Genomic DNA, 26,410 nt, shown 5'->3' on the forward strand with positions numbered 1-26,410 from the left:
GCATACACAGACTACATGTACATAGTTGCACCTGCCTTGGAGTAGGTGCAAACTTATGTGAAAGCATTTGTGCACTACCAGGGATGACTTATGAGGGCTGTCAATTGCATGCCAGCTTTTTGACAGACTGTTAGCGGGGTGGTTTGTCACTGCCTTCCTCACTCTTCTTTACCCCGGCAAAGGCTAGGTATTGATTCACCAACTAAAAACAGAAGGACGGCTGGGTTTGCCAGAGACCAGCTACCGGACAGAAACCTCAGTGCAGTATTCAAACTTGGGTCATGGGTGCAGTAGGCAAGCGACCTACTGATTGCACCATGATGCCTATGTATGAGTAATTTTCTTTAATTGTAAACCCTAGAATTAAACTTAGTGAATGAAAAGTAAAGATTACCTATAAGTTAAAGTTAAGTAGCATAGAATTTGATACTTTTGGGGACTCTGCCAGGTACTTGTTATCTAAACTGACCACTGCTGCAAACAGGATAATAAGCTAGATGGATCCCTGGTCTGACCCAGCAGGGCAACTTAATGTTCTTATATACAGTGAAACTTAGTGCCAACCCATGGTTCTGTTATACAATATTAGCGTAGGCCAGTATAGGCACACCTAACATTTAGGTGCCACAGTTACACCAGCCAAAGAGCTGGCATTAGGTTTGGGCACTTAAATTTCAGCAGGGATGGGTGTAACTTACAGCATTCTGTAAATTACCCACATGTGGGAACCCCATCCATGCTCTGCCCATGTGGACATACTCACCCCTGCAAATACATGATATGTGACTTAAGCAGGTATTTGCAGAATAGTGCTTAGGCACCCTGACACTTTCGTCGATATATGTACACTGTAATGAAGAAATTCCAACAGCCCCCTCTAAAATGCAGGTTCTAAGCTAGGAAGACCCTAGTGGCAAGTCAGTAAGAGGAGGATGTTGTCTCCTACCCCTTTGCTGAGAGCAGATTTACAGCATCTTACAGGCAAAGAGAAGGAGATGACAGTCAATTCCTTTGGCTGAAAAATCAGTGAATTACAAATGTTGGGAGGTTTGAAGCACTTGTTTTTGATTTTTGGAGCAAGAGAAAATAAAAAAGCAAACCTGGAAAACCTGTTTACAGCCTTGGATTGAACTTAGTCAAAGCAGTGTGTGGATATTTGGATGCAGGGATCAGTGCTGCTCAGAGGCAAAAATGGGATTAACTGAATGTCAAGTGTGATTGACCAAAAGAGGGAGACCCCTGCCAACCTTTGAAAAGTGACTGTCAGCAGCTCCACCAGGTAAGAGTACTTAGTATGTGAATTTGCTACTGGGGTGGTGAGGAAGGAGGGGAAAAAAACAAAAAAAAAGGGTTGGTGGAGTGAAGGGTACTGCAGAACCAAGGAAGGCATCAAAGGGACAGCGCTGGGTTATGTTTGGGTTGGTTACAGGACTGTTAGAGAAGGAGCTCAAGGTGGTGTTACAATGGATGGCTGTACAGTTCCAGAAGCAACAGGAAGGTTCTCAAAAATGACATAGGATATATGGTGGAGGCCACAAAGGAGCAGCAGTGGCCTTTGTAACAGCTTTTACAAAACCACTGGGGAATTGTTGCAGAGAGCCCTAGCCCTTTGAACTTGGGAACCATAGCAAAGGCTGTAGGAATGACCAATTTTGGACCTTTTTTTTTCCCTTGGGGAAATTGGGGGGAAAGACTAATATAGATGACTTTTTAGTTACTTTTCAGCACACTGCCATAGCTGTGGGGTTGCCAAAGGAACAATGGGCTGTTAACATTGGCCAGCTGTTAATGGGGGAGGCCTTGGCTGCTTATCAAGCCTGAACCCCAGTCCAGGCAAAAGATTTTATGTCCATGAAAACAGCTATCAAGACTAGCTGGAGTTCAAAGATTTTTACAGAAGAATATTTTGTGAAACCATAATAGTATAAAGGAAAAAACACTGAGCCCTGGCACAGAGACTAAATGATATGGTCTGTAAATTGTTAGAGCCTGAAGGCAAGACAATAAATCAGATAGTAGAAGAGATAATATTAGAACAGTTTCTATTCATTCTTCCAAGGGAAATCTGGGTGTGGCTCATAAAGGGAAAGAGAATGGGACTTTCTGTGGTTTTTGCAACTACAATCAAAGTGGTTTACATATTATATACAGGTACTTATTTGTACCTGGGGCAATGGAGGTAAATGACCTGTCCATAGTCACAAGGAGCTACAGTGGGAATTAAACCCAGTTCCCCAGGATCAAAGTCCGCTGCACTAACCACTAGGCTACTCCTCCACAAGGTGTTTACTCTGTAGAAGGGTCTACAGCTCCCCATCCCAAATCCAAAGTAAGATAAAAATAGCTAACAAAAGTGTGAACAGGACCCCTTATTAAAAAAAAAAACAGGGGGCTTATATACATTTTAGTTATCATGGACCATGCAACTAGATTCCCAAGGGCAGTTCCTCTCTGCAATATGTCAGCCAAGGAGATTGCGAGAGAGTTAGTATTTTGTGAAATTAGTTTCTCAAAAGATATCTTCACAGATCAAAAGAACAATTTTAAATCAGAAACCCTAAAAAAGGTTTGGGAAACTTTTCATACTAAATATGTGTCTACCTCCACATATCACCCCCAATCCAACTGCATGGCAGAACACTAACAAAACTTTGAAGGCCAAGTTGTGACAAGGCTTAAATGGGAATTACATATACTGGAGCCAGCTGTTACTCTTTGCTCTCCATGAAAGGAGAAGACAGAGTCTCTTTTTGTTACAAACTGATGTGTCAGATAAAGGTTTGGGGGCTGTTCTATCCCAAGAATTTAGGAGAGAGGAACATAATGTCCTGTAGCTGAGTAGAATATTATTGTCTCATGAGAGACATTATGCCACTACAGGAAAAGAATGCCTAGCAGTTAAGTGGGCAGTGGAATCCATAAACTATTTGATAGGACTTGATTAGAAGTAGAGGTAGTCATTACAGTAGTAGTATGAAAAACCATAATTCTTGCCAGATAAGGTGGTATCTGACCCTATAGGCTTTCCCCTTTCAGACAGAGCACAGGGAGGGTAAGGAAGTTACATGGCAACACGGATGCCTCCTCATATATTGCAGACTCTCAGGAAAAAAAAAGAGGGTTGTGTGAGAGCCGCAATCACTTAAGGGGCAAATATATAATATGTAAATCCCAACAGCCCCTTCTAAAAGCAGGTTTTTTTGAAGTCACATCAGCTAGTACTAACTCAATTCCTGTAGGCAGAGTGTTGAGTGATTTTGAATTTATATGTGTTCGTTGCTTTGTCAGTATGTTTCATCTTATTGCTCTCTGGATGTCTGCCCACCCTACCTAATGAAGGCAGCTTCAGAATCATTTTTATCATCACTGCTGATATGCATTAACCATCAGTTAGCTCATGGCAGTTTTCAAACTAATTATAGCAATATAGTTCTCAATCCAATTGTCAAGAGCACTAGTCTTAGTTCAGATGATATTACTAATTATCACCCAGTGGCATCAATCCCCCTGTTTGTTAAGATGCTGGAGGGATTACTGACAAAACAATTAACCTGTTTTCTGGACAAATTTGACTTACTCCATGATTCGTAGTCTGGCTTCCGTAAAATTTTCAGCACAGAAGAGGTTCTGGCTGCATTAATAGCAGAAGGAAGAATGCTTTTAGGTAAAGGCCAAAGAGCTATTATTTTACATTTATCAAGTGCAGTCGACCTTGTGGAACATCAGCTGATCTGAAATATTTTAGATAGTTTTGGTATAGATGGTAATGTACTGTCTTAGTTTAAGGGTTTTCTTACTTCAAGGACCTATAATGTGACATTTAAGAAGAATCTATCTGAAATATGGAAGGCTGGCTGTAGGGTTCCGCAAGGTTCCCCTTGATTGCCTACAATATTCAATATTTTGATGTCTTCATTAGCCATATAATGGACTTAGCTGGGTTTAAGGTTTATAGTTATTCTGATGATATAACGATTCTTCTTCCAATTGCTCAAACATCAGATTTAGCTGCTACTTGAGTGAAAGACTGTCACTTTTGGAAAATTAGATTAACACCTACTCTTTAAAACTCAATAAGGATAAAAACAAGTTTTTACTTATTTTAATGTTTTATTTTCTTTATCTCACAAAATCACTGAAAACATCAGGTTCAGTGCGGGTCACAATATTACACAAAAATACAATACAAAAAGCATATACAACACAAAACAGAAAAATACTAATATAATCTAGTTTAAATTATCATCAAAAAGCCATGTTTTCAGACTCTTCCTAAAAACACTATATGATGAACTCTGACGGATAGACAAAGGCAGTGTGTGTTCCATAGCGCAACCGCATAATATATGATCTTAAATGGAATTTCTTGTATCTAATATCATTAACAGCTGGAAAAGATAAGATCAAACGTTCGCAGTTTTTACTTATAGGTCAATCTAATGAGATACGGAACGATAGTTTGTTAAAACCAAGTGGTCAACATTTCATTTTTGAGAAAAATATAAAAATCTTAAGAGAGTTATTTTATCTGGGTCATTAACTCTGAAGTTCCATGTGAACTTTTTAATTAAGTCCTTCCTTCAGATGAAAAACCTTAGGAAAATTAGAAATAATGCGTACATTTAGGCTTATTGTCACCCCTGTTTCTCCTTTCCTCCAAGGTATACATGTTCAGGTCATTCTGTCAACCACTGATTATTGTAACAGTATTTAATCAGGTTGCCAGAAGAATTTTTTTGAAAGAGATTCAAAGTACAGAATACTGAAGCTCACTTGATTTTTTCAGCACACAAAAGTGAAAGTTTATCCCTTACTGTGCGACCTCCATGGGCTGTCAGTAGAGGCACGTGTCCATTTTAAGCTATGCATATTGATTTTAAAGATATTTCAAGGGACTGCTCCAGTATATTTGTTAAATTGGATACAGAAGACTAACAGGAACTGAGGTCTTTGAGATAGTTGTCAACTATATTTTCTCAGTTCGAGTAGATTAAAGAACAAGTAGGGTTTTTTTTTTAATCAGGCACCACTGCTTTGGAATTCTATCTTTCTTTTTTATTAAGGACAACTCAAAATTATACAGTTTTTATAAAACACTTTTTAAAACTTTTTTTTAAAGAAATATTTAGGGTAACTGTGCTCTATTCAATGGTGAGGTTTTGGTCTATGGACTGGTAAGATTTTTTATTTTGATTGTATCTTGAATTTGCTTTGTTATTTCACAGGGTTTCCCTGTTTTCTTTGTTAGCCATATTGAACCCTTATGGGTAATAATGGCACATAAGAATTTTGAGACAAGACCAATACAGGAGTTCACTTTCTGCATCGCGACTGTCTTTATTGACAGGAACGCTTGACTTGAAAGGTTTTATTCATCTATTCTCAGAAGTATTGTACGCATAAACTATTTATACACCTTGTGACAAAACTCTGACCCCTGAGGCAGGTGTTGTTTTACGCCGAAACACGGCCCGTGTCGGGTCATTTAAAAATAAAATACTCCTGTTGTCTCAGTCTTGAAGGCCCAGTGTTGCTTTTTTTTGTTTGTGTACTTTCTATGTATGCTTGTATACCTTCTCTGTTTGTTCAAAACAAAAAGGAGGAAATATTTTTTAAGCTCTGGAATTCTTTGCCAGAGGAGGTGGTAACAGCGGTTAGCGTATCTGGGTATAAAAAAAGGTTTGAACAAATTCCTGGGGGAAAAGTCCATAGTCTGCTATTTAGACAGCCATGGGAAGCATCTGCTTGCCCTGGAATTTGTAGTATGGAGTGTTGCCACGATTTGGATTTCTGCCAGGTACTTGTGACCTGGCTTGGCCACTGTTTGGAAAACAGGATACTGAGCTAGATGGATCATTGGTCTGACGCAGTATGGCTACTCTTATGTTCTTATGACCTACACAGAGTGGCAGGTGTAGCTCGGTCCTTATGAGAGAAGCTATACTGGCTCCCACTCAAGGAACACATCACTTTTAAAGTATGCACACTAGTCCACAAAATCATTCATGGCAACCCCAGCCTACATGTCTGACTTTAGGCTGGGGCTTGCCATGAATGATTTTGTGGACTAGTGTGCATACTTTAAAAGTGATGTGTTCCTTGAGTGGGAGCCAGTGTAGCTTCTCTCATAAGGGTTCCGCACTTTCGTATTTTGGTTTCCCGAAGATAAGTCTGGCTGCTGTGTTCTGGGCTGTTTGAAGTTTTCTCAGTATTTGCTCTTTACAACCTGCGTATAGTGAGTTGCAGTAATCCAGATGGCTGAGTATGAGTGATTGCACTAGGCTGCGAAAGATGGATCTTGGGAAGAATGGTCTTATTATTTTCAGTTTCCACATGCTGTAAAACATCTTTTTGGTTGTGTTGTTTGCGTGAGTTTCGAGTGTTAGGTGGCGGTCAATAGTGACTCCAAGGATTTTTAAAGTTTCTGAAATAGGGAGATTTAGTTTTGGTGTGTTTATAGCGGTGAATTCATTCGTGTTGTATTGGGAGGTAAGTATCAGGCATTGAGTTTTTTCTGCATTCAGTTTCAATCGGAATGCATCTGCCCAGGTGTTCATGATGTGTAAGCTTTGGTTGATTTCATTAAGGATTTCTTTAATATCTTGTTTGAAAGGAATATATATTGTTACGTCGTCGGCGTATATGTATGGGTTAAGGTTATGGCTCGAAAGAAGTTTTGCCAAGGGTATCATCATTATGTTGAAAACGGTTGGTGAGAGGGGTGATCCTTGCGGTACTCCACATTCTGGTTTCCATGCTGCGAATGTAGATGAATTTGATGTGACCTGGTATGAGCGTAAGGTTAGGAACCCCTTGAACCAGTTTAGGACATTGCCTCCGATGCCAAAATATTCGAGTATGTGTAGTAGGCACTTGACATGTCGAATTGTAGGAGTATATTGTTGCCGGTTGCAATCATTTGTTTAAATTTAGTCATTAGTGTAGTTAGTATTGTTTCAGTGCTGTGATTCGATTGGAATCCTGATTGGGCATCATGCAGTATCGAGAACTTGTCTAGATATTTTGTGAGTTGTTTTGTTACCAACCCTTCGGTTATTTTGGTTATTAGTGGTATGAATGCTATTGGTCTGTAATTAGTTATTTCACTTGCGTTTTTCTTTGTGTCTTTGGGAATTGGGGTAAGTAAAATTTTTCCTTTTTCTTTTGGGAAGAGTCCGTTTTGCAGCACGGAGTTTATATGGTTCGTTAGGTCTGTTAAGAATTGTTGAGGGGCTGATTTGATGAGGTTGTTTGGGCATATGTCTAGTTTGCAGTAGGATTTGGCGAATCTTTTGAGTGTTTCAGAGATGAGGTCTTCTGATAGTAGTTCGAATTCCGTCCAGGTTCTGTCTGCTGGGTATATTCCGTCTACTGGGTCTAGACAGTCTAGTAGTGTGGCGTATTCTGTAGGGCTGGTGGGTATTTTAAGTTGTAGTTGTATAATTTTCTCTTTGAAGTATTTCGCAAGGTTGTCAACACTTGGTGTGTCTTTGCTGTTGTTAGTAACTGGTGTGGTGTCTAGTAATTTGTTCACAAGGTCGAAGAGTTTGTGTGTGTCTTTGTAGTTTGGTCCAATCATTTCTTTGTAGTGTAGTCTTTTAGTCTGTTTTATGGTGTATTTGTATTTCCTCCAAAGTAGTTTCCAGGCATTTAGTGTTTGTTCATCCTTCTTTTTGTTCCATGCGCATTCTAGTTTCCTGACTTGTGTTTTGAGTTTTTTCAGTTCTTCAGTGAACCATGGATTTGATTTTTTCTTATGTGATGTTCTGGTTTGGATAGGGGCGATTTTGTCTAATGTTGTTTTACATATATCGTCCCATTCTTGGAGGAATTGGATGGTGTCTGCATTTGTTGACCATTCGTTTTGGTATATCTGCTGCCAAAATGTTGTGGGGTCTATTTTTCCTCTCGTGGTGTATGTTGTTCGCTCATGTTTGTTGATTGCGTTTCTGTGTGTTTTTCGCCAGTGAAGGGAGACATGTGCTTTGTGGTGGTCTGACCATGGTGTGGGTGTCCATCTTGTGCCAGTGAGTAGGATGGTTGAGTCTGGGTCGAATTTGTGTGTGATGATGTCTAGTGAGTGTCCTTTTCTGTGTGTTGGTTGAGTGTTAGGTGCGTGTAGATCCCAAAGTTTTAAAAAGTCTTTGCATTCTCATGTGCCTGTTGAGGTGTCGTCCTCAAGGTGTAGGTTGATATCTCCTATTATGAGGATGTTTGAGGCAGAGACACATGTGTTTGAGATGAAGTCCATAAGTTGTGTTTGGGCGTCTTGCCATTTTCCTGGTGGCCTGTAGAATAGAATAGCGTTAAGGTGTCCTAGTAGGTTTGGATGATTAATTTTTGTAGAGGCAATTTCAAGTTGTGGTAAGGTGGATTCACCAGTGGTTGTAATGGTGAACTCGGATTTGTAGATGATGGCTATTCCGCCTCCTCTTTTTCCACGTCTTGGCCAGTGGGTGATTTTGTATTCTGGTGGGCATGTCTCTAAGATGGCGGGGTCTGTAGGGCTGTGGAACCAGGTTTCTGTGATGAATAGGATGTCTAGATTATCTGTGGTAATCCAGTCTAATATATCTATTGAATTGCTTACTGCTGATCCATGAAGGGGGCGGAATCCTGATTGTGATTCATGTAATACAGAAAACTTATCCAGGTAGTCATTAAGTTGTTTGGTCACCATGCTCTCCATCAGTTTAACAAAAAGTGGGATAGACGCAATTGGGCGGTAATTTGTGAGATCATTGCTTTTTTTCTTGGTGTCCTTTGGTATTGGAGTGAGTAAAATGTTACCATGATCCACAGGGATCATGGTAACATGTAGTTTAGATGAGATGTTAGCTCTGCAATAAAGCAGTCAGGTGTGAATTTTAGTAAGTGATTAGGGCAAATATCCAGTTTGCAACAGGAATTGGAAAATCTATGAATCGCCTGGGTAACTGAATCAATGGTGAAGGGAGCAAAGTTAGACAGGATACGATCTACTGGCTGTTCTCTCAGAATTGGATCCAGGCAAGTGATGAAGTGATCCATGTCTAAGTTGTGCTGAGGAAGTGAACTGCGCAATTTTGTTATTTTTCCTTAAAGTATATGGCAAGATTGACAGCAGGTGGCATATCGGTATTGATTGAGGTAAGTTAGTATCTGTTAGTTTATTGATGAAATAATTTCTTCAGGTCTTTGTAGTCTGGGCCTATTTTAGTTTTATAGTAAAGCCTTTTGGACTGTCTTATTGCATATTTGTATTTTCTGTGCGGTTGTTTCCATGTATTGAGTGTATGTTCATCTTTTTTTTTTTCCACGTCCGTTCAAGTTTTCTGGAAAGTGTTTTGAGTTTTCTTAGTTCATCACTGAACCATGGCATCGAAGCTTGTCTTTTAGAGGTTCTTGTTCTAACAGGTGCTAAAACATCTAGTATGCTTCTGCATATCATAGCTAATATTAGAATCAACTCTTAGGGGAGGTGAGAGGGTATGTAAGACTATTTGGCCTACTGTCCTTGGATAACACCTGCCACAGGTAAGTATCTTTGCCTTCTCTGAGGACAAGTAGGTCATAATAGTCTTACATGTGGGAATACCTAGCTCTCAGTTTCACCAAAAACAACAACATAAGAACATGTCCCGGATGTAAATCTGTGAGCCCTTGGGTCCTGCTGGAGGGTTGGCTACCGGCAGACACCGGTCCTCCAAAGGACAGCCGAACAACCCCAAGTCTTCACCTGCGGCGACCGCCGTTCCCTGAAGGTTGAGCCTCCAGGTGCAGGCGGCCAACAGGGCTTCTAGAACCGCGGGGTAGCACCGGCTGAGTTCGCAGGAGTCGGGAGCAAGGCACAGTCTCTGGGTCGGCAGCTAGTAAAGCAGTAGTCGAGTTCAAAGCAAGAGTCTCTAGGCAGGCGGCTAACAAAGCAGAGGTCGGGTTCAAAGCAAGAGTCTCTTGGCAGGCGGCTAGCAAAGCAGTAGTCAGGTTCAAGGCAGGATTCTCTGGGCAGGCAGCTGGCAACGCAGTAGTCAGGTTCAAAGCAAAGGTCTCTGGGCAGGCGGCTAGCAGAGCAGTGGTCAGGTTCAAAGCAAAGGTCTCTGGGCAGGCGGCTAGCAAGCAGTGGTCAGGTGCAAAGCAAAGGTCTCTGGGCAGGTCAGACGGAACAGCTGAAGGAAAGTCACACTGAAGCACCAGCTCCTCTAACAAAGCAGAAGCCGAAGCACTGAATACGAAGAGAGCTGCTCCTAAATAGCCCCCACCCTTGGACAAAACAAGAATCAGCTGGGGAGAGCATCCCGGGATTGGCTGGCCGCCAGAGCGGGGGCGGAGCTCAAGGCCCTGGTCCAATCCCTGTCACAGGAGGCAGAGGCAGACCTCCCGCGCCCGATGCCCCCAAGATGGCGCCACCGCTCCCGCGTCAAACCCGAGACGCGCTCCGGAGCAGACTCCGCTGGCTCGGCCTGAAGCGAGCGCTAGACCACGGAAGCAGCAGCTCTGCCATACAGTCCGGCACCCGGTCCCTCCCTCCTGGAGTGGAGCGGCGGTAAAGGAGGCCCGCTCGGAGCGCAAGGCACAACGGAACCGCCGAGGCAGTCACGAACGAGGTGAGGGACGTGACAGAACAAGAGGGACTTGCAACCGAGACCAAAATGTCAATCTGAAACTATATAAATACTGGTTGTGAGGATGCAGCCTAGAACAGAACAGGACTAGAAGGGTGGAGTTGAATTCTAGACCCCAAATTCTGCAGGACTGTGTGACTGAAGCAACTGTCGTGTCAGGTATCCTGCTCAAGGCAGTAATGAATGTGTGGAGACCACATTGCAGCCTTGAAAATCTCTTCAACAGAAGTTGATTTCAAGTGGGCTACAGATGCAGCCATGGCTGTCATAATAACCTTGACATGACCCTCTACAGTCAGCCCTGCCTGGACGTAAGTAAAAGAAATGCAGTCTGCCAGCCAATTAGAAAGAGTGCATTTATTGATGGCTAACCCCATCCTATTTGGATTAAAAGAAACAAAAAGTTGAGTAGACTATCTATAGGGCCTAGTCCGCTCCACATAAAAGGCCAAAGCTCGCATGCAGTCCAAGGTGTGCAGTGCGCTTTCAGTAGGATGGGCATGAGGTTTGGGAAAGAATGTTGGCAGGACGATTGACTGGTTAAGATGGAACTCCAACACCACCTTAAGAAGGAACTTGGGGTGGATGTGGAGAACTACTCTGTTATGATGAAATTTTGTGTAAGGCAGATCCCCTACTAGACCCTGAAGCTCACTGAACCTGCGAGCTGAAGTAACTGTCACCAAAAACAAGACCTTCCAGGTCAAATAATTCAGAGGACAGGAATCCACTGGCTTGAAAGGAGCTTTCATCAGCTTGGTAAGGATGACATTGAGGTACCATGACACAGGCAGAAGTTTGTCTGGGGGCTTTTTTTTTTAACAGTAAACCTCACATGAATCAAACTAGAGACTGTCCAGAGATGGGCTTACCCTCTGCACGATATAATGAGAACTAACTGCACTGAAGTTAACCCTTACAGACCTGGTCTTAAGACTTGTAGAAGGTATTCAAGCAGGGTCTGTGTAGGGCAAGAAAATGGATTTGGGGCCTTGCTCTCACACCAAACAGCAAAGCTCCTCCATTTGAAAGTATAACATCTCTTAGTAGAATCTTTATTGTAAGCCAGCAAAACCTTGGAGACACCCTCTGGGACATTCAAGGAAGAAAATTCCACACCCTCAACATCCAGGCTGTGAGAGTCAGAGACCAGTGAGTGGGATGCAGAACAGATCCCACATTCTGCATTATGAAGGTCAGAAGACAGTTCAATCTCCATGGTTCTTCAGAGGATAATTCCAGAAGACGCAAGAACCATATCTGCTTGGGCCAATACGGAGCAATCAGGATCATTGTTCCCTGGTCTTGTTTGAGTTTCAGAAAAGTCTTTTCAGCTAGAGGGATGGGAGGATATGCGTACAGAAGACCTGTCCCCCAATGAAGGCATCCAACACTAGTCTGTCATGCGATCTGAGCCTGGAACAGTACTGAAGAACCTTGTGATTGTAATGAGTGGCAAGGAGATACGCTGAGTCCCTCATGCTTGGAAAATCTTGCAGGCAACGCCAATGCTGAGAGACCACTCATGAGGTTGTATTACCCTGCTCAGTCTGACAGCCAGACTGCTGCACTTTCCCCACAAGGTATATGGCTCTGAGGACTCTTCTATGCTGGACAGATCAGTTCCACATCCTTACGGCCTCCTAACACAGAAGGGTAGGATCCCATACCCCCCCCCCCCCCCACTTGTTTGACATAATACATTGCAACCATAATTTGGTTGAGCAGCCAATCTGTGAAAGCCTTTAGAGCATTCCAAATTGCCCGGAGCTCCAGGAGGACCAAATGAAGCTGTCTATCCTGGGTTGACCAAGCCTGTTTAAACGAGCTCCACAAACTAGGTTGGATTATCAATATCTTCTGGGGTGGAAGAATTTGGAAAGGTAGTCCCAAGATCAAATTGGACTGAAATACCCACTAGAGGAGGGACTGAGCCAGCTCTGGGGTGATTTGTATGACATCTGCTAGGTTCCCCTTGGTCTGAGACCACTGGAAAGCTAGGGTCCACTGGGTAGATTTCATACAGGGACATGCTATGAGGGTGACATGCACCGTGGAGGCCATGTGGCCTAAAAACCTCAGCATCTGCCGAGACCTTCTGGCTGCTGCAAACCCACTTGGCAATGGCAATAACAGAGTGTCTGCTAGTGCTGGAAGGAGAAAGGCTCATGCTTGAACCGTGTCTAGCAGGGATCCTATGAATTCCAATTACTTAACCGGGTTCCAGCAGGGCTCCTATGAACTGGTGGTAGATGGGATTTGGTGGAGTGGATAAACCTTAATAGCACCAGCACCCGACCAGTTGTCCACATGGACTCCTGAGCACCCTCCTTTGATGTGCTCTTCACCTACCAATCGTCCAAGTAGGGAAACACAAACTTCCAGTATGCGTAGCAACGAGACTACCGCTAGACACTTTAAAAACACCCTGGGAGGCGACGCGAGGCCAAATGGCAGAATGTGGTACTGAAAGTGATGTGTCACCACCTGAAATCAAAGATACTTTCTGGGACTTGGAAGTATTGGATTATAAACATCCTTGAAGTCCAGAGAGCACAGCCACTCTTGTTCCTCAATCGTGGGGATAAATGTGCCTAAGGAAACCATCCTGAACTTGTCTTTGAGCAATTTTTGTTCAGGGCCCTTATGTCTAGGATGGGATGCACCCCACCCCCAAATACATTTTCTTTGGCACAAGGAAGTACCAAGAATAGAATCCTTCCCCTTCTTCCCCTGGCGGGAATGGGTTCAACCACATGGGCCTTGAGAAGGGCGGGAAGTCCCTCTACAAACACTGTTTTGTGTAGAGAACTGGGAAATTTGGTGGTTTCTTTTGCCAATGCAGTGCATAACCAAGATGGACTATTTAAGAACCCACTGATCGTATGTTACAAGGGGCCACCCGTCTTGGAAAAAACTAAGCCTTCCCATGACTGGAAGGCCATCTGGAACAGTCACTTTGACAGCAGCTATGCTCTCCAGGGGCCAGTCAAAAACTCATCCTCTGTTTTGACTGGGGAACCGGATGGGTTTTCTGTGTAGACTGTTGACGAGAATGGGTGTGCTGGGGCTGAACAGACTAAGCAGGGTGAGGAGTGTACCTATGCCTCAGAGTAGTAGGGACCTTGCTTTGACTTGCCAGAAAGCATCCTAGATGAGGAGGGTGCAGGAGGTGTCTGCTGGGAGAGGGTGTCTATGATATCAGTATGGTTTTGTTTAATCAGGTCAGCAACCTCTTCCATCTTTTCCCCAAAAAGATTATCTCCACAGCAAGAAACATCCGCTTTCTGCTGGGCTCTGGAGTCCAAGTCATATACACACAGCCATAAGAGTCTGTGCATCACTACATTCTTAGCTGAGATCCTGGATGCTAGTCAAAGTTGTCAAAAGCATTCCTGGACAGAAATTTACAACAAGTTTCTGCTTCTTGGAAAACTGGCAAAGTGACTCAGCCTGCTCTTGAGGGAGAATATATGCCAAATCACACATACTATGCACCCAAGGACCGCAACTACAAGCTCATGCAGAGCTGGTATGATTATATACGAGAGATAAGCATTGAGGCCTGATACATCTTAAACATAAACAAATCCAGTGTCCGGGCGTAACCTCTGCCTGGGGGAGCCAAGGCAATGTCCCTGGAGCTCCTGGTCCACTTGAGGGCCGATTCAACCAAGGAGTAATGAAGCAACTGTGAGCTGTCAAAACCAGGTATACTTTGAATCCGATACATGGTGTCAATTTTTTGGACATAAATGGGACAGACACACAATTCTTCACAATAACATCTCATAGGAACATAAGCGTTGCCATACTGGGACAGACCAAAGGTCAACCAAGCCCAGTATCCCGTTTCCAACAGTGGCCAATCCAGGTCACAAGTACCTGGCAAGAGTTTAGGCTACTTATCCTAGAAATAAGCAGTGGATTTTCCCATGCCAATCTTAACAATGGTTTATGGACGTTTCTTTTAGGAAATTATCCAAACCTTTTTTAACCTCTAAGCTACCTGCTTTTACCACATTCTCTTGCAATGAATTCCAGAGTTTAATTACACTTTGAGTGAAGAAATATTTTCTCCCGTGAAGAGGGACAGTCACAGTCTCTATAGGAGATGAATCGTAGTCCAGAACCTCAAACATCTCAGCTTTGGCCTCGTCCCCCATCTCTAACTTAATAGGGAGGGCAGATGTTGACCACATCACAGGCTGAAATAAATAGCAGCAGAATCAAGGCTGGCACAAACGCCCTGGTGCCAATAAACTCTGCACCTGTAGAAGCCCCAAGTGCTCTTTGAGAATGACTGAATCCATTCTTCTAGAGCCGACATCGGTAAAGTCTGGGGTGCAGGTCAGAGATACCCTGCAGAGTTATTAGTTTCATGATGGAAACTGGGTCCCGGCTACTTGGAGACCAGCGCAAAGGCACCTCTTCAATAGAGGGGGAGCGCTCCTCTGAACGCTGTGCATTGAGGGGGATCAATACTTGTGCTTCTTAGACTTTGCCCGATGCCAAGCATTGACATCCCTTGGTGCCGATGAGGATGATGTCGAACCCACACGCCTCCTCTGTGTTGGGTCCAATGCTGACTGGGCCTGGGGACCCTGCACAGTGGCCAACGGTGCAGAGGCAGGTGGAGACCCACTCGATACACATCCGCTCCAAGCGTAAGACAGATTTAGTAACCATTGGACGCTTCCGATGTCAATGCAGATGCCAAGGCTGATGCCAATGCCAACGATTCGGACCTGGTCCCAAAAATCTCACATGGAGGAAAACTGGCTGAAGCTAAATCAAATGATTCAATGGTAAGTTAAAAAAAAAAAAAATGAGACACTCATCTGAAAAAAAATCTCAGTTACCTGGCCAGCACTAAAGCCTAAGTAGGCCTTCAGAGCCGAAAAAGAAAGAAAACAAAAAATAGGGGGAAAAAAACTCTAAGAAAGGCTATAGGAAGGGTAAACTTGGTACAAAAAGAAAATTATGGGAACAAAGTCAAACAACCCTGTGAGGGAAAACACCAGATAAGAAAAAAAAAAAAAAAAAACAACGCGCTGAAGAGAACCTCAGATGAACGTCCCATGCTCACAACTCAGGCGGGAAGGCACTCGTGCATGTGCAGTGGGAGAACACAGGTGGAGATTTGACAGGGGGTTTCTCAATAGCAACCTCTCATAAAGCGAATAACTAGAGAATGTCCACAGATGGGCATACCCTCTACACATTGATAAGAACTACTTGCACTGAAGTGAAGTCTTAAAGAGTTGGTCTTGACACCACACTTGGAGAGGTGCAGAAAGTAATCAAGCAGGGTCTGTGTAGTGCAGGAAATGGGATCTATTTGAAAGGGTACACTTCTCAGTAGAATAATTTCTGGAACCCAGCAAGACCCTGGAGACACCCTCAGGAAGAAACAAGGAAGCAAATTCTAAGCTCTCAACAACCAGGCAATGAGGGCCAGAGACCAGAGGATTGGCTGCAGAAGTGATCCCTCGTTCTGCATGATGAGGGTTGGAAAACACACCAATCGCCATGGTTCTTCAGAGGATAACACCAGAAGAGGGAACCAGATCTGCCGGGGCCAGCAGGGAGCGATCAAGATCATGGTCTTGCTTGAGTTTCAGAAAAGTCTTCCCCACAAGAGGAATGAGAGGATACAAATACAGAATCCTGTTCCCCAATGAAGGAGGAAAGCATCCGACTGTAGTCTGTATTGGGCCTGGAGCCTAAAACAGAACTGAGAGACTATGACTGGAGAGAGTAGCAAAGAGATCCACTGAAGGGGTGCCCCACGCTCGGAAGATCTCATGGGCAACACTCATGCTGAGGGACCACTTGAGCAGTCGCAGGACCCTGCTCATTCCATCGGCCAGGTTGTTCAATTTTCCCACCAGGTAAGTGGCCTTGAGGAACATCCTGTGCTGGTGCACCATACGCTACATCTGGACGGCCTCCTGACACAGAGGGTGTGATCCAGTGCCCCCCTGCTTGCTCGTGTAGTATATGGCAACTTGATTGTCTGTTTGAATAAATACAATCCCTGAAAGCTTTTAGAGCAGTCCAGATCGCCAAGAGCTCCAGAATGTCAATTTGAAGATCTATTTCCTGAGCTGATCAAGCACATTGAGTGTGAAGCCCGTCTAAATGAGCTCCCCACCCTAGGAAGTAAGCATCTTTCGTCAGCAGATGCATACTGCTGTGGGCTGTGGAATTTGGAATGGGAGTCCCAGAGTTAAACTGGATCGAATTGTCCACCAGAGTAGGGACTGAACCAGCTCTGGCAGAACTCAGATGGCATCCTCTAGGTTCCTCGTGGCATAAAACCACTAGGAAACTAGGATCCACTGGGCAGTTCTCACGTGAAGATGTGCCATGGGTGTCACATGAACAGTAGAGGCCATATGGCACAACAACCTCAACATCTGCCGGGCTGTGACCTGCCGAGCTGATAGGACTCGAGTGGCGATGGTGACAAAAGTTTCTGCCCGCACTACAAGGAGAAAAGCCCAAGCCGGCTGGGTGTCGAGAAGGGCTCCAATGAACTCCAATCACTGGACAGGGAGCAGATGGGACTTGGGGTAGTTGAAAACGACCCCTAAAAGCTCTAACACCCGAACAGTCCTCGGTGCAACAGGACCTTCTCTGACAAGGACACCCATTCTTGGTGTCTGCAGTGTTTGGGACCTGATCATACCCCTGCAAACTGTATTCTCTGTCTTCGTATGAAGACGAGAACACAGTTGGCTAGAGAGGCTCAGAGTGAAAAGATTTTGAGAGTCAGTTCCAAAGACTGGAGGAAAAGTCCATAAACGGCTATTAAAGTAGACATGGGGAAAGCCACTACTTATCCCTGAGGTTGGTAGCTACTCTTTGGGATTCTCCCAGGTACTTGTGACCCGGCTTGGCCACTTTTGGAAGCAGGATACTGGGCTAGATGGACCATCAGTTTGACCCAGTATAGCTATTATGTTTTTATTTTAGATGTGACGACCAGAACTGCACACAATATTCTAAGTGAAGTCTCACCATGGAGTGATGCAGAGGCATTATGACATTTTCTTCTCTATTCCTAACATTCTGTTTGAATTTTTGGCTACCGCCACATACTGAACAGAAGATTTCAATGTATTGTCCACTATGACACCTAAATGCTTTTCCTTGGTAGTATTCCTAACATGGAACCTAGCATTGTACAGCTATAATTTAGGCTATTCTTCCCAATGTGCATCACTTTGCACCTGTCCACTTTAAGGGCTCCTTTTACTAAGGTGTGCTAACGATTATTGTGCTCTAAGGGCTTCTTAGCATTTAGCACAAGCTAATCATTAGTGCATCTTAATAAAAGAAGCCCTAAATTTCATCTGCCATTTCAATACCCAGTCTTCATGACCTCAGGAAACTTTACCTTCCTGGCATGTCCTAAATGAGACATGTACTTTGTGTGGCCAATTTTACGTGCTTTTCTAATTTCTGCTAGTACTACACTGCCCATATGAATGAGTATACCTCCCCCCCACCACCCCAAACCATCCTCTTCATTTTTCTCAAAAGCAATGCAATATTTTGTTCAGAACTCTTAATTATTAAAAAAATATGACAAACCTAGAACAAACAAAGCAGAAGAATATTAGCATATTCTGTTACTATAAGCTTTTGAAATGCTATTTTTAGTATACTATAATAATGTTCATTGTGGAATAAAAGGATAATTGCTATACAATTACACTCTAAGCCAAAAAAAACTTTAAAACCCTTCAGAATTATAAAGCTGACATGCACATGTTTATGGAAACCATTTACAAGGGAGAGGAGAAAAAAAAATTCTTTAGCCTGTGAAGTCTCAAGACATGTATTACATCATCTTACTTGTTCATTCATCTTAAATACTGGATCTTGTTTCCATGCTATAAAATGGCCCTTCAGATTTTATAAAGAGAGAACAACCATGTGGGAAATCTAACTCCAATTCCTGATCTGGTCTTCTAGCAGGGATATTATGAAGAAATCCAAGATATCCAACAAAAGCAACATTTTGGGGACAATTTTCAAAGGGTTACCTGCCCAATTTTGTGAATTAGTGGGCTAGATGGCTCCTCTTGAAAATTAACCATGGGTGACTGACTTAGATTTACTAGGCAGTTAAATATAGTTGGCCAAACAATGAACAATGTGACAATGTGAGATTGTGGCTGGGGCAAGTTAACAACTTAACCAGCTAATGCCTGTTTCCAGCACTAAGAGTTTACGTTTTTTTTTCCAACCAACATGTAAATAGCAAGCCAAACCCCAGCTGATTAGATTTAGATTATTTTCAACCGTGGTGCACCAATGTTTGACACTGCCCACCCCCCTTCACTCTAAACTATCACTGATAGCTCCCCTTGTCAATATCCAGAAAAATAACCACAGCCGCCCAATTACCCACTCCTCCTTTGTTTCCAAAAGCTAAGTATTCTCAACATACCTCACTATCCTGATGTAAAATAAATGTAATTTCCCCGATATCCCCCCTCCTGTCACCTGATATAAAACAATTAAAGCAGTCACCCATCTTCACATACCTGATGTAAAATAAATTAAGACTAAGATCCCTCCTCCTAACCCCTTGAACTCCCAGTGGTACTAATGCCACCAATATCTAATATCAGAGCTATGCTGGACATCAGGACAACAGGAGGTAAAATATTCCTGCCATCTTGATATTAGAAACATTTTAGAGATGAGGACAGTGAAGGATGTGAAGTGAGGTACTGAAAGAAGGGCTCATTTACTTTGTGTCAGATGGGAAGATGAGCAGGATAAGGAAAGATAGCAATCAGGGCACTATCTAGGGTTGAGATGGAAGTGGTAGTTAAATAAGATTGGGGATCAACCCTTCTACCCACTGAGTTACTGGGGGGGGGTCTTTAGAGAAAAGCATTTAACTATACTAGACAGTTTAGAATAGGTACCAAAATCCTTGTGGTGAAGAAACGTCAGCATGGCACTTAAACTGAACCCTGATGCTTGAAGGCCAAAAAATACTCAGCTACAGTTGGGAGGCAGCAGTAGGCAGGTTACTCAATGCTCCAAGAGTTGTTAAGCCAGCTTACACATGATACCCAGCACATTCCATGTGCAACTTGACTGCTTCTGTTATCTGAAGCTGAAGTTCTTCCTCAAAATTGTGAAATCATAACTGTTAATAGAACTTAGTAAGAGGACTGACTTTTGAGGAAACCCAAAAGCTTAAAGCTGGCACAAAGGCACAGTGAGTACAGCAATGGAACTAAAGCCTTCTCCAAATACACTGCTTTGGGGATGGGAGTGCAGATTCCAGCATCCCCTCCCTCAAGAATTCCTCAGCACCCTTGTTCTTTCATTTCATGTTCAAGCACTCCAAGCTGGGAGAACAAGATCCACAACCAGCAAAGTCCAAGTCTCAATGATGATAATGATTATTAAATAGCTCACTAGCACAAAAATTGACATAAGCTATACCAAAAGAGGCAGATGTTTATATTGTTTTCTGTCTTCAATGGCTCAAACCCTACCACCATAGGCTCACAATCAGGTGGTTTAGTTTTGTGAGGTTCTCTGATCAGGTCTACTGTAAGATCATTGCAGATGGCATGCTCTGTTTGGCAATCAGAGCTAGGCTCGAGATACTCAACGCAACATCATGTACCTCTAATATTGCTAATGCTGTAGAAGCCAGCCACCGGGTGATGCAGCTGTGCCTCATTAGTGAAACAGTTACCCTTGTTAACTGTAATCTTCCCTCAGGCATCGGCTCCCCTCAAAAGAGGTTTCCCATCTGGCGCTGTGGAACTAATTCTATTACGTTGTTCGCTACAACTGTGTGAGCTTCTGGGGAAACTGTCACTAAGTTCTAAATCCAAAACAATGCTATTGAGGACTGCTGGAGAAACTAGAGAATACCATCTTGAACAAAAATGTGTACGCAGAGATACTCTCTTCTGCATAGCAGTACAGATTGGAAGCGGGCAGATGTGCAGATCACCACAGAAATGCATTCTTTGAATGCTGAAGTCAGGCATGGGGAAAGGGAAATTACCGACCCTCTGGAAAAGCTGTACAGGTGTCAAGTAGTAACTTTATAATTTCAGCCTTCTAATCTTTCAATCTTCTGTTCTCAGAGTTGATTTCACAATAAGGAATCCCTTTATTAAACTGTGCTATGCACTTAACACGTGATTTACCACATGCTAATTTTGTTAGTGCAGAAATGCAAGGGACTTTGCAATACTTTTGCAGTCAATGTGCAGTAAACTGTGTGCTATGCGTTTATTTTACAATTAATGCACTGCAAATAAAGTGAAGATACATCTCTGTAGCAGGTATTCTCCGAGGACAGCAGGCTGATTGCTCTCACAAGTGGGTCGACGTCCGTGTTGGCCCAGGAATCGGCATTTTGCAAGCAAAATATAAAAATAGTTTTGCCAGTCTTCTGGCGCGCGAGCAGAACGCATGCGCGGACCGATTTCCCACCTGTCACGCGAACATGTTCCTCTGTTAAATCAAGAGCATAAAGAGAAACAAATCAACTCCAAAGAGGAGGTCGGCGGGTTTGTGAGAACAAACAGCCTGCTGTCCTCGGAGAATACCTGCTACAGGTATGTATCTTCGCTTTCTCAGAGGACAAGCAGGCTGCTTGTTCTCACATGTACGATATATCCCTAGCAACCAGGCTCACTCAAAACAATGAACATTGGTCAATTGGGCCTCGCAACAGCGATGACATAACATAGATTGACCTGAAACCATAAACAACTAACTGAGAGTGCAGCCTGGAACAGAACAAAAATGGGTCTAGGGGGGAGGAGCTGGATTCTAAACCACGAACAGATTCTGCAGCACCAACTGCCCAAACCGACTGTCGCGTCAGGTATCCTGCTGAAGGCAGTAGTGAGATGACACCGTTGCAGCCTTGCAAATCTCCTCAATGGAGGCTAACTTTAAGTGAGCCACTGACGCCGCCATCGCTCTAACATTGTGCGCCGTGACATGGCCCTCCAGAGTCAGCCCAGCTTGGGCGTAAGTGAAGGAAATGCAATCCGCTAGCCAATTGGAGAATGTGCATTTTCCGACAGCGACTCCCCTCCTGTTAGGATCAAAAGAAACAAACAACTGGGCGGATTGTCCAAAGGACTTTGTCCGCTCCAAGTAAAAGGCCAATGCTCTCTTGCAATTCAAGGTGTGCAAACTGCTTTCACCAGGGCGGGTATGAGGACGGGGAAAGAATGTTGGCAACACAATTGACTGGTTCAGAAGGAACGCCGACACCACCTTTGGCAGGAACTTAGGGTGCATGCAGAGGACTACTCTGTTGTGATGAAATTTGATAAAAGGTGCATGTACTACTAAGGCCTGAAGCTCAATGACCCCACGAGCTGAAGTAACAGCCACTAAGAAAATGACCTTCCAAGGTCAAGTACTCCAGATGGCAGGAATTTAGTGGTTCAAAAGGAGCTTTCATCAGCTGAGTGAGAACGACGCTGAGATCCCATGACACTGGTGGAGGTTTGACAGGGGGCTTTGACAAAAGCAAAACTCTCATGAAGCGAACAACTAAAGGCTGTCCAGAGATAGGCTTACCCTCTACACAGCAATGATAGGCACTAACAGCACTAAGATGAACCCTTACTGAATTGGTTTTGAGGCCAGACTCTAATAAGTGTAGAAAGTATTCAAGCAGGGTCCGTGTAGGACAAGAAAGAGGATCTAGGGCCTTGCTGTCACACCAGATGGCAAATCTCCTCCATTTGAAAGAATAACACTTCTTCGTGGAATCTTTTCTGGAAGCATGCAAGACTCGGGAGACACCCTCTGAAAGACCCAAGGAGGCGAATTCTAAGCTCTCAACATCCAGGCCTTGAGAGCCAGAGACTGGAGGTTGGGATATAGAAGCGACCCCCCCCATTCTGAGTGATGAGGGTTAGAAAACATTCCAATCTCCACGGTTCTACGGAGGACAACTCCAGAAGAAGAGGGAACCAAATCTGATGCAGCCAGAAGGGTGCAATCAGGATCATGGTTCTGGAGTCTTGCTTGAGTTTCAGCAAAGTCTTCCCTACTAGAGGTATGGGATGATACGCATGCAGAAGGGCTGTCCCCCAATGCAGGAGAAAGGCATCTGACGTTGGTCTGTCGTGGGCCTGAAGTCTGGAACAGAACTGAGGGACCTTGTGATTGATCGGAGTGGCAAAACGATCCACCGAGGGGGTGCCCCACGCTCGGAAGATCTTGCGAACTACGCCTATGTTCAGTGACCACTCGTGAGGTTGCATAATCCTGTTCAACCTGTCGGCCAGACTGTTGTTTATGCCTGCCAGATAAGTGGCTTGGAGAAACATGCCGTGACGGTGAGCCGAAAGCCACATCTGGACAGCTTCCTGACACAGAGGACGAGATCCGGTGCCCCCCTGCTTGTTGGTGTAAAACATGGCAACCTGATTGTCTGTTTGAATTAAGATTACTTGGTTGGACAGCCGATCTCTGAAAGCCTTTAGAGCGTTTCAGATCGCTCTTAAATCCAGGAGGTTGATCTGCAAACCTTTCCTGAAATGACCAGGCTCCCTGAGCGTGTAGCCTATCTACATGAGCTCCCCACCCCAGGAGAGATGCATCCATCGTCAGCAATTTTCATGGCTGAAGAACTTGGAATGGCTTGTCCCATGGTCAAATTGGATCGAATCTTCCACCACTGAAGATAATTCCGAAAGCCGGTAGACAGTTGGATTACATCCTCTAGATCCCCCGCAGATTGAAACCACTGGGAAGCTAGGGTCCATTGAGCTCATCTCATATGTAGATGTGCCATGGGTGTGCCATGAACTGTGGAGGCCATATGCCCCAAAAGTCTCAACATCTGCCAAGCTGTGACCTTCTGAGATGCTCGAACCATGGACACCAGGGACAGGAGGTTGTCCGCCCTTGCCTCGGGAAGAGCTGCCTTTGTGTTCAACAGAGCTCCAATGAATTCCAATTTTTGGACTGGGGTGAGATGGGCCTTGGAGTAATTTATGACGAACCCCAGTAACCCTAGCACCCGAATAGTCATTCGCATGGACTCCAGAGCACCTTCCTTCGCGGTGCTCTTCACCAGCCAATCGTCGAGATAAGGAAACACATACACTGTCAGTCTGCGTAGCGACGCTGCAACTACAGATAGACATTTGGTAAACACTCTGGGCACAGACGCCAGGCCATAAGGCAGTACACGGTACTGAAGTGTTGTGTTCCCAGGCGAAATTGAAGATATTTCCTGTAAGCTGGAAGTATCGAGATGTGTGTGTAAGCATCCTTTAAGTCCAGAGAGCACAGCCAATCGTCTTCCTGAATCATGGGAAGAAGGATGCCTAGGGAAACCATCCTGAACTTTTCTCAGACAAGAAATTTGCTCAGGGCCCTTAGGTCTAGGATGGGACGCATCCCCCCTGTTTTCTTTTGCACAAGGAAGTACATGGAATAGAATCCCAGCCCTTCTTCCCCTGGTGGAACGGGTTCGCCCGCTTGGGCCTGTAGAAGCGCGGAGAGTTCCTCTGCAAGTACCTGCTTGTGCTGGGGGCTGTAGGACTGAGCTCCTGGTTGGCAATTTTGAGGCTTGGATTCCAGATTGAGGGTGTATCCTAACCGGACAATTTGAAGAACCCACCGATCGGAGGTGAGGCCACCTGTGGTGATAAAACATTAACCTCTCCAACCGGCAAGTCATCCGGTATGTACACATTTACTGAGGCTATGCTGAACTGGAGCCAGTCAAAAGCTCGTCCCTTGCTTTTGCTGGGGAGCTGCAGTGGTCTTAGGCGCGCGTTGGGACTGAGATTGGGTAGGCTGCAGAGAAGCAGGAATGTACCTACGACTAGAATAGGAATAGGGAGCACTCCTCTTCCCTCCAAAAAACCTCCTAGATGAGGAGCTAGTAGCAGAAGACGCCCAGTGGGAGAGAGAATCCATAGCATCATTGTGCTTCTTAAGCTGGTCAACTAGATCCTCTACTTTCTCACCAAAAAGGTTATCCCGCCAGCAAGGAACATCCACCATCCGCTGCTGGACCGAATGATCCAGGTCAGGGACACGCAGCCATGAGAGTCTGCGCATCACTATACCTTGGGCAGCGATCCTGGATGCTACATCAAAAGTGTCTAACGTGCCTCTGGCCAGGAATTTTCGACACGCCTTCTGCTGCCTGACCACCTGGCGAAAAGGCTCTGCCTGCTCCGGAGGGAGTGCATCAACCAAGCTAGACAGTTGCCTCACCGAGTTCCGAAAGTGGATGCTGATAAGAGCTGGTATGTCTGGATTTTGGCAGCGCGCATAGTGGCCTGATATGCCTTCCTCTCAAAAGAGTCCAAGGTTCTAGATTCTCTGCCTGGGGGCGCCGAGGCATAGTCCCTAGTACTCTTGGCTCTTTTGAGAGCGGAGTCCACCACCATGGAATTGTGAGGTAGCTGAGACTTCATCAATCCAGGTTCCCCATGGATCCGATATTGGAATTCAGACTTTTTCGGGATCACGGGATTAGACAGAGGGAACGATCAGTTTTGCATAAGAACTTCCTTCAGTACATTATGCAAAGCAGCCGTTGCAGCCTCTCTAGGCGGAGAAGGATAATCCAGGACCTCAAGCATCTCAGCCCTGGGCTCAACCTCAACCTTCATGGGGAAGGGAATAGCCGCAGCCATTTCCCGGACAAAGGAGGTAAAGGATATACTCTCTCCAGTGGAGAAAGTCTCCTTTCTAGTGGAGGGGAAGGTTCAGAGAGAATCCTATAGGACTCATCAGAAGAAAAGTACCTGGGATCCTCCTCTTCCTCCCACGAACACTCATCTTCAGTATCGGACAAGACATCCCTCAGAGCAGTCTGAAACTAAGCCTGCCTCAACACCGAGGAGCGACATCCTCGATGGCGGTGCCAAGAAGTCAACACCCACCTGGACTCCGGTGAAATTTCCTCCACCAACATCGAAGGGGAGTCGACCTGGGTGGCAGCCAATACCGATGCTGCAGGCGGCACCAAGGTTGGGGACCTCACCACAGGCAAAGAGCCAAATACCACTGCAGCAGATGGTATGGAAGCCGAAAGCACCCCAGACACCGAAGCAGACTGGCACAGCAATCCATCCAGAAGCTCTGGATGCAGGGCCCTGATGCGCTCATTGAGAGGCGCCGTCGGACAAGGCTGCTGGGTTGGTAAAGGAGCCAGTGGCAGAATCTGTCGAAGCTCGGGAGCAGGTACCAGGCTGCCAGAAGACCGACAAATCGGCACACCCTGAATAGAGGGACAGCGTTTCTCTCGGCGCCGATGCTTCTCGGGTGTCAATTCCCTCGACACCCTGCAGCTCCCAGCACCGTGTGTCGAAGGAGAACGATGACGGTGCTTCTTCCCCTTCGCTCGACGCCCGTCATCGAGACTCCTCAGTACCGAGGAGGACGTGGAATCCTCACGCCTCCTCGGGGCCGGGTCCGACGAAGGTCAGTCCCTGGGGGCCTGCATAACAGGAGGCCTTGAATCAGGTGGAGACCCACTCGATGCCTCACTGCTCCCAGCGCGAATAGGTCTTTCAGCAGCCATTACCTCTGCTCCTGGAGTCGATGCTTCCCTCGAAGTCGATGTCGAAGGACTGGACCGAGCCCCAAAAAGCTTTTCTCGGTGGGCTGCTCGAGACGCTTGGGTCCGTTTCTTCATACAAAGATACAGACTACAAGCGGCTGGGTTATGGTCGGGCCCAAGGCACTGGATACACCAGGCGTGGGTATCGGTACCTGAGATGGTCCAGTTGCACAGAGTACAATGTTTGAAGCCA

At 44.9% G+C, this 26,410-nt stretch overlaps 1 protein-coding gene across 5 annotated transcripts in view; it reads right to left on the minus strand.

Moving 5' to 3' along the window:
- SMARCA2 (SWI/SNF related, matrix associated, actin dependent regulator of chromatin, subfamily a, member 2) overlaps positions 1–26,410 on the minus strand; it is a 679,721-nt gene that overhangs the window by 471,085 nt on the left and 182,226 nt on the right. The window lies entirely within an intron of this gene.

Source organism: Microcaecilia unicolor, chromosome 2, assembly GCF_901765095.1.
Source record: "Microcaecilia unicolor chromosome 2, aMicUni1.1, whole genome shotgun sequence".
Lineage (NCBI taxonomy): Eukaryota > Metazoa > Chordata > Amphibia > Gymnophiona > Siphonopidae > Microcaecilia > Microcaecilia unicolor.